This window comes from Choloepus didactylus, chromosome 24, assembly GCF_015220235.1.
Source record: "Choloepus didactylus isolate mChoDid1 chromosome 24, mChoDid1.pri, whole genome shotgun sequence".
Classification (NCBI taxonomy): Eukaryota; Metazoa; Chordata; class Mammalia; order Pilosa; family Megalonychidae; genus Choloepus; species Choloepus didactylus.
This window is the reverse complement of record NC_051330.1, coordinates 16,447,019-16,456,283: the sequence shown is the minus strand read 5'-3', so window position 1 is coordinate 16,456,283 and position 9,265 is coordinate 16,447,019.

Below are 9,265 nucleotides of genomic sequence, written 5' to 3'. Positions count from 1 at the left end.
TTTTGATTCTTTTTAAAATCTCCTAGGTAACTTTTTATAATTTCTTGTTCCTCACAGATGCATGTGTCTAGTCCAAGAGTATTTTAAATAACAATAGCTGAAGGTATTCTAGAAATCAGGTGATGTGAATTTGGACTGCAAACCTACAGGCAGGCTGTCCTGTGGTTATGACTTTTCAGGGACTTTTTATCATCTCCAGCTCAGCTCGGAACCAATACGAATTTCTTTGTAGTCCTCTGGGTGTATGGGGTGGGTTTATTTTTGGTTGATCTCTATGTTGAGGATGTAGACTTTAAGGTATCCAGCTTCACAGGGAAAGAATCTCCTATTAGACTCCAGGGACAGGCTCCAGATTTTGACATCTGTGTCCCTTCTACTATAAAAATCTAAGGCCCCAAATAGGTCTGACACAACAGAGTTAGTGAAAAGAGTTAGGGTGATGACTAGCACGAAGGTCGTAGTTCAATTTAATGTGTGAAACCCTGAAAGCAAGGAGGGGAGACACTGGAAGGATGAGTAGCTAGTTTGAAGGCTGGGAGAGTTACATCAGGACTTAATCATTCTGCGAATATTTAAGGAGCACTTATTAAGTGTTTAGCACTATTGTGGGCACTGAGGATCTGACTGTGAACAAGACAGATGAATTCTCTGTCCTCCTGGAGCTTCTAGTCCATGGAGAAGACAATGTACAGATAGGATGGAAGAAAAGGCAATGCTTTACAGGGAAATAATGTGGGTTAAGGGGAGGGAGAGTGCTGAGGGAGAGCGATGGTAATGGGATCAAGTTTAGATGGGAGGGCCAGGGTTCCCCTGAGTAGGTAGTCTTTGAGAACCTACTCATGTGGATATCTTGAGGAAGAGTCTCCAGCAGGGACATACAAAGTGTATAAGTCTTTAAATGAGGACACACTTGGTGCATTTATGGCACTGCAGGAAGTTAAGAGTACTTGGAACACAATATGTGATGTCAGGAATATAGGAGAAAAAGGAACTGAGACATAGCCAGATTATGCAAGTCCCCGTAGACCATATTAGGAATTTTGGACTTTACTATAATTGTGATGGGAAGGTGCTGGAGGGTTTTCATCTGTGGAATGTCCTATTCTGACATGTTTTTAAAAATAGTATAAGGTGGAAAAGGTGGGGAAATATAGGTTTGCTCTGAATTGGAAAACAGTGAATGGAGCTGTGTATTTGGTGCCTATTTAAATGGCAGATAGAGGATGAGTCGGATTGGGGAAGGGATGTTTGTGAGATGAATGAAGTATTTTCTGGCCATGGTTGGGGAAAACAAACATCTGCAGACTTTACGTAGACCTGTTAAGCCAGTTTCCCAAACTGTTTCATGGAACTCGAATTCAGTAAGACACTATTAGGCAATGATAAAGTGTTTTGGGAGATTGGTCATTTAGAAAAAAAATGAGATAAGCCAGAGTCTTTGACAACAGACACATCAGAACATTTAATGTGCAGGTTTCGTGGATGTCAAGTTGGCCCCTCCTATGGAAAATATTCCACACAAGTTCCAATGCGGCACAATTAGAACCAGGGGTTCCCTCTTCCTATCTCTTAACGGAGCCTTGTAGGTGTGTACTGATTGGCGCACCCATAATTTCATGTACTTCAGGTTTTATCTCCTAACTGGATTAGAACTTTCCTCTGGGTCCTTCTTGGACTTCTTCATATTCCCTGCTGCACTTAAATCATCTTGCAGTAGCTCCCAATGGATGGGAAGGACCGGGGATGGTTAGGAGGGTGGGAGTAGGGAAGTAGAGCCTACGAAGGAGGCTTGATGACACAAAGGGCAGGAGGTTATGCACAAAGGGGACCTGCCAGGGAGGTTAAATGCCTGCAGGCTTTCAAGTGCTGGGAATCAAGCTACTTACTGGGTTTTAGAGGCAATGTCAGAATCAATAAATACTCACTGTTGATTGAATGAAATACAGTCTTGGCCTCACTGTCAACAGAACCAAATACTAGGCATAGTGTTTACTCAAACTCATCAGGCTAAGCAACATGTGAGTTCTGTTTTCATGTTTCTCTTTTTGGTGTATATGTATGTTCTCTTTCTGTTTCCCCCCTACTCTTCTTTTACTTCATATCTTTAAATCTTTCCCTTAGCTCTTTTATAATAAACAACTGGAATACATTTTCATTTTAATTATTGATATGACTATGGGAGAATTTCATGTTTCTTATTCTTAATTTTAAAAGTGGATAAGTGGAATGATTTATATATTCTTTCCAAAATATAATTTTAAAAACTTCTAACTTGTATTTCTTACTTTGTCCATAAGTATAGCCTTCAAATAATTTTTCTCTCTATAGCCATGGTGGTTCTCAGCTGATTCCCACCATCCTCCCCCACCCAGGAACATTTAGCAATGTCTGGAGTCATTTTTGGTTGTCACACCTGGGGGAGGGTGCTATTGGCATTTGGGAGGAAGAGGTTGGGGATGTTATTTAAATCCTACTATGCACAGGCCAGTCCCCCACAATAAAGACTTATCCAGCCCAAAGTGTCAATAATCCTACTATTGAGAAATCCTGCCCTATGGCCAACTTATAGTGAAAAAGATAAATCAGGTTGGTGGAAGTACTTTTAGAGTTGAATACAGCATATATTTTTGCTCAGTCTGGATTTGAATCTTGGCTCCACCACTTACTAGCTGTGTGACCTTGGACAGGCTGCCTAAACTCTCTGTTGTTCATTTTTGTCATCTGTAATGGATGTCATAAGGTATAAACAAGCTAACACATGTAAAGGTCTTAAAGATAATGCCTGGCTATAATTTTTTTTTCTTTTCATTGGCAGAATGTGTGAGTGTTAAGGAGAACTAACCTTCAATTCTAAGCTTTTCAATTGGATAATGCTTACATAGCTTGTTAAAGGAAAAATATCTTGTTTATATTATCAAGATTCTGTATTTTAAACTTCAGAAAAACCTCAAACCAACCAAGACCAAAATTACTGCTAATTTTGATTTGTTTTCTGAAGACCCAGGATTTATTTTTCAATCCCTAATGCAGTAAGCCTTTCGAATGGATTATCTTCATTCTAAACATTTGTCACTGGCCTATTATAGAACATCTGGATTTAACAGACATCCCTAATAATGCAGGTTTTAAAAGGATTTGAGTTTGGTAATTACAGAGAAATGACAAAAACCATCAAGTGGCCTCTTAGTCTCTTCTGCATAAATAACACATTATAACATTGAGCATCAGACTTGCAGAAAATATACTAAAAACCGTTTCGATGGGACTGCCAACATCTTCAGCAGGCACTCATTTGCCATTTCATCTATGCACCTTCTTGTCATGACTACACCTCTTTTCACTGTTCAGAGCATGGGGCTAAGGAGGCCAAAGTTAAAGGCTCAAATCACAGGTGGGCGCCTTGGATGGTTCCAGCCATGGCAGGCAACACCGGCTCCTTATGGAGGACAGGGGCTAGTCAAGGACTTGGGTAAGAGGGCCCCAAGCATGGGTTCTGCCCCTTGTGCAGCACAGAGTCCTACACGAAGAAACACACCATCTGTGCCCCTTGGAACATCAGCTTGCCCCTCAGAAGTCTCTCAGGGACCCCTATTCTTGCAGAAACTCTTGGACCCCAGCCAACTATCAAACTCGAGCCTGTCACATTGTCACCTGTGGAGAAAAGGCACGGGTGGCCTCCTAAGGCATGACATTTGACCATCCCCAGGACCATTTCCTCTCCAGGGGATGCCAACTCAGAGAGCCGGACACAGCCACTCCTGCTCCCAGCGTTCCCACCGCTTGTGTCCCCAGCTCCGTCACCACCGTCACCATTTCGGCCTCCCCACCCAAGCGCAGGCGGGGTCGGCCTCCCAAGAATCCCCCATAGCCTGGGCCCAGCTATGGATGGAGATAGCTCTTCTATCCTTGAGAGCTGTGGACTGGGGCCAGGGGGCGAGTGAGTGCAGCTCCTGGGATGAGGCTGGAGGCGGCGCGCTCATGCGCCCGGGCCGCCCACGGCTTGGAGCAGAGGAAACGCGGGGACAAGAGAGCCAAGGGTCCACGGTGTCGGCCATAATTCAGGACCGCCTGGAGGGAGCGGAGAGCGCGCCTCCTGGACGGTTGGAATTGACGCCTCCAGAGGTCTCTTTGGCCTCCAAACTGCGTCCACCGGCCTGCGCCCCAGGTCTCTAGTCCCCCCACTGGAGACTGAGGACGTGCCCTGCAAATTAGGCTGTTGGAATTTTGGTTGGAATTGCATTGAGACTGTAAATTGGTTTGGGTAGAATTGACATCTTAACAATATTTAGTCTTTCAATCCATAAACACATAATGTCCTTCCATTTATTTAGGTCTTTGATTCCTTTTAGCAATGTCTTACAGTTGTCTATGCACAAATCCTTCACATCCTTGATTAGATTTATTCCTAGACATCTGATTCTTTTAGTTGCTATTGTAAATGGAATTTTTTCTTGATTTCTTCTTCAGATTGTTCATTACTAATATATAGAAACAATACTGATTTTTGCATGTTCCTCTTGTACCTCACCATTTTGTTGATTTCATTTATTAGTTCCAGGAGCTTCATTGTGGATTTTACAGGATTTTATGTATATAGGATTACGTCATCTGCAAACAGGGAAAGTTTTACTTCTTTTCCAATTTGGACGCTTTTTATTTCTTTCTCTTGCCTAATTGTTCTAGCTAGAACTTCTGGTACAATGTTGAAGAACAATGGTGACACGGGGCATCCTTGTCTTGATGTTAGAGGGGAAGCTTTCAGTCTTTCACCATTACATTTGATGTTAGCTGTGGATCTTTCAAATATGTCCGTTAGCATATTGAGGAAGTTTCCTTCTATTCCTTATTTTCTAAGTGTTTTTATCAAGAAGTGTGTTGGATTTTGTCAAATGCCTTTTCTGCATCAGTTGACATGATCATGTGGTTTTTTCCTTCATTTGATTAATGTGATGTATTATATTTATGGATTGTCTTATGTTGAACCACCCTTGTACACCTGGAAAAAATTTCACTTGATTAGTGTGTATAATTCTTTTGATGTGCTGTTGCAATCATTTGCTGGTAATTTGTTGAGGATTTTTACATATATGTGTGTGTGTGTGTGTGTGTATATATATATATATATATATATATATATGATATGTAGTTTTCTTATTTTTTGGCATCTTTATCTGGCTTTGGTATGAGGGTGATGTTAGGCTCATAAAATGAGTTAGAGAGTGTTACCTCATCTTCAATTTTTTGGAAGACTTTAAGAAGGTTAGGTGTTAATTCTTCCTGGAATGTTTTGGTAAAATTTACCTGTGAAGCTATCCAATTCTGAGCTTTTCTTTTTGTAAATTTCCAAATTTTTTCCTTATTAGAGAAGTTGTGGGTTTACAGAACAATCATGCACAAAATACAGTATTCCAATATATCACCCTACCATCAACACCTTGCATTGGTGTGGAAAATTTGTCACAATCCATATATTTGTGAATTTTCCATTTCTCCCTCTGCTATTGATTTCTAATTTCATTCCACTGTGATTAAAGAAGATACATTGTATGATTTCAACATTTTTAAATTTATTGAGATTTGTTTTGTGACCTAACATATGATCTATACTGGAGAATGATCCATGTTACTAGAGAAGAATGTGAATTCTGCTGTTTTTGGGTACAGTGTTCTATATATGTCTATTAGGTTTAGCTGGTTTAGAGTATTGTGCAAGTCTTCTATTTCTTTTTCCGTCTTCTGTCTAGAAGTACTGTCCATTATTGAAAGTGATATATTGAAATCTCCTACTTAATACAGAACCATCAATTTCTCCTTCAAGTATGCCAATATTTGCTTTATATATTTTGGGGCTCTGCTGTTAGTTGCAAATGTGTTTATAATTGTGATGTCTTCTTGTTGGATTGATCCTGTTATCAGTATATAACAATTTTTTTCCCATTATAATGATTTTTGACTTAAAGTCTATTTTATCTGATATTAGTTTAGCTACCTCAGCTCTTTTTTGATTACTACTTGCATGGCTTTTTTCCCTCCATCCTTTCACTTTCCACCTATTTATGTCTTTGAATTTAAGGTGAGTCTCTTATAAACAGTATATAGTTGTGTCATTTAAAAAAATCCAGTCTGCCAGTCTCTACCTTTTGATTGGAGAGTTTAATCCATTTACATTTAAAGTCATTACTGATAATGCAAGACTTTTGCCATTTTCTACAAATCATCTTTTAAAGTGATTATAAATAAAAAAAAGCTTCTGTATTTACTTTTACTTTTACCATTTATGGTGCTCTTTATTTCTTTTTGTAAATCCAAATTTCCTTCTGTTGTCGTATTCCTTCTGTAAAGAACTTCCTTGTAGCACATATATGCTGGTAATGAAGTTTTTCAGCTTCTCTATATATGAAAAAGACTTTATTTTGCCTTTGTTTTTTAATTTTTTTTATTTTTATTTTCTCATTGTAAACTTTAACATACATGCATAACAGTGACAACTTTCAAAGTACAATTTAATAAGTAGTTAGCAAATTTCAAAGAATGTTATGGGTTACAGTTCCACAGTTTCAGTTCTTTTCTTATTGTGAAATATAGTATATATAAATAAAGGTGATAACTTTCAATGAATAGCTATGGAGCAAATTTCAAAGAATATTATAGGTTATAGTTCCACCATTTCAGTTATTTCCTTCTGGCTATTCTAATACCCTAGTGTATATATGCACACACACACATATACATATAAAAAACACATGTATTTATAAAAAGTTTCAGTGTTCATAATCCTTCATTAAATCCTATCTTGTCTTTTGCTACCCCTTCCTCTCATTTAATCAGTTTCTTGATCTTCAGGGGCCTCTAGGCAGTGACCACTCTAATTTGTTCCTACTGAAAGGGGGTGTTGACAATATGGGGAAGGGGGCTGCATCTGATTTTTGTTCTTAAAGAGACTGTTGCCTCTGAGTTTTAGAACTTGTCTGGCATAGGAACACTCTAGGGGATTTAAGTTTCTGAAAGATAAAACTTAATGAATGAATCTTTTATAGAATCTCAGATAGGCACCTTGGTATTTTGGAACTGCTATTGGTAAGGGCATGGTGCACTGTGACCATTTGGGGTGTCTAGCTGGAGCATGCTTAAGAGAAACCTCCAGGACAGCCTCTCTACTCCATTTGGGATCTCTCAGCCACTGTGACCTCAGCTTGTTGTCTTTCTTTTTTTTCCCCCTTTTGATCAAGTAGGAACTTTCAATCCCTCACTGCCAGGGCCAGGCTCATTCCTGGGAGTCATGTCCCACATCACCAGGGAGATTCATTCCCCTGGGAGTCATGTCCCTCATGGGGGGAAGGTTAATGAATTTATTTGCTGAAGTTGGTCTTAGAAAAAGGTCATATCTGAGCAACAAATGAGGTTCTCTGTAGGTCCCTCTTAGGCATCATTATAGGTAGGTTTAGGCTTCCATTTACAGCCCTAAGTTTCACAAGAGCAAGTGTCAAGATTGAGGGCCTGATTTATTATGTAGAGGGTTCCTAATTTCACATAACATATATTCTGTCCCGATATAAACAGTCGGTTCTCATAATATCTTCAGTTAGTTGTACAATCACCACCACCCTCAATTTTAAACAATTATCATAATATAAAACATCCTAGAGCTCCTATCAGCCGCTCATTATTCATACCTAGATTACTGTAGTGCTGGTAAGTTTTTCCTATTAAATACGGTCAATAATATGTAATCGGTAGTTTTTTCCATATACTTTATGTTGTTTACTCTTTGTACCATGTCATACTTTATAAGCATATCATGCTAACACTTATTTATATTTGCAGTGCTACTCTGTGGGTTACATGCCTTTAAACAACCATTTACAGACATGTTCATCTTCAGTGCATCACTGATACTTATAATATAAGCAATGAACCACAGTCACACCTGTCCATTCCCATACCATTTAGTTCACCCTCATTATCATATCTGATATATTAGATTATTATTCTCCCTTCATTAGCTTCTGTCTATCTCTAGATCCCTTACATTCTACATTATAAGACACTTACTTTACATTTTTTATGGAGTTCACATTAGTGGTAACACAATATCTCTCCTTCTGTGTCTGGTTTATTTCACTCAGCATTATGTCTTAAATGTTTATCCATGTTGTCATATGTTTCAAGACCTTGTTACTTCTTACTGCTGCTTAGTATTCCATCACATATATATATATACCACATTTTGTTTATTCACTCATCTGTTAAAGGACACTTGGATTGTTTCCATCTTTTGGCAATTGTGAACAGTGCCACTACGAACATCAGTGTGCAAATGTCTGTTCATGTGACTGCTTTCAGATCTTCTGGGTATATACTTAGAAGTGAAATTGCCAGATTGTAGGGTAACTTGATATCTAGTTTTCTGAGGAAACTCCAAACTGTCTTCCACAGTGGCTTTACCATTATACAGTCCCACCAGCAATGAATAAGAGTTCCAATTTCTCTATATCCTCTCCAGCATTTGTAGTTTACTGCTTGTTTAATGGTAGTCAGTCTTATTGGTGTGAGATGATATCTCACTGTGGTTTTGGTTCACAGTTCCCTAATAGCTAGTGAATATGAACATTTTTTCAGGTATTTTTTAGCCATTTGCATTCCTCTTTGGGGAGATGTCTTTTTATATCTTTCACTAATTTTATATTTGGGTTGTTTGCACTATTGTCATTAGGTTGTAGGATTTTTTTTTATATATGCAAGATATCAGTCTCTTATCAGAAACCTGGTTTCCAAATATTTTCTCCCATTGTGTTGGCTGCCTTTTCACCTTTTTGACAAATTCCTTTGAGGTACAGAAGCATTTGATTTTGAGGAGTACCCATTTACCTATTTTTTCTTTCATTGCTTGTGCTTTGGGTGTAAGGTCTAAGAAGCTATCTCCTAATAATAGGTCTTGAAGATGTTTCCCTACATTATCTTCTAGGAGTTTTATGGTACTGTCTCTTATATTGAGGTTTTTGATCCACTTTGAGTTAATTTTTGTATAGGGTGTGAGGTAGGGATCCTCTTACATTCTTTTGGATGTAGATATCCAGTTCTCCCAGCCCCATTTATTGAAAAGACAGTTCTTCTCCCTGTTTGGTGGGTTTGGGGCCTTATCAAAAGTCAGTTGACCATAGATCTGGGGGTCTATTTCCAAACTCTCAATTCGATGCCACTGATCAATATGTCTGTCTTGTGCCAATACCATGCTGTTTTGACTATTGTAGCTTTATAGTAGGCT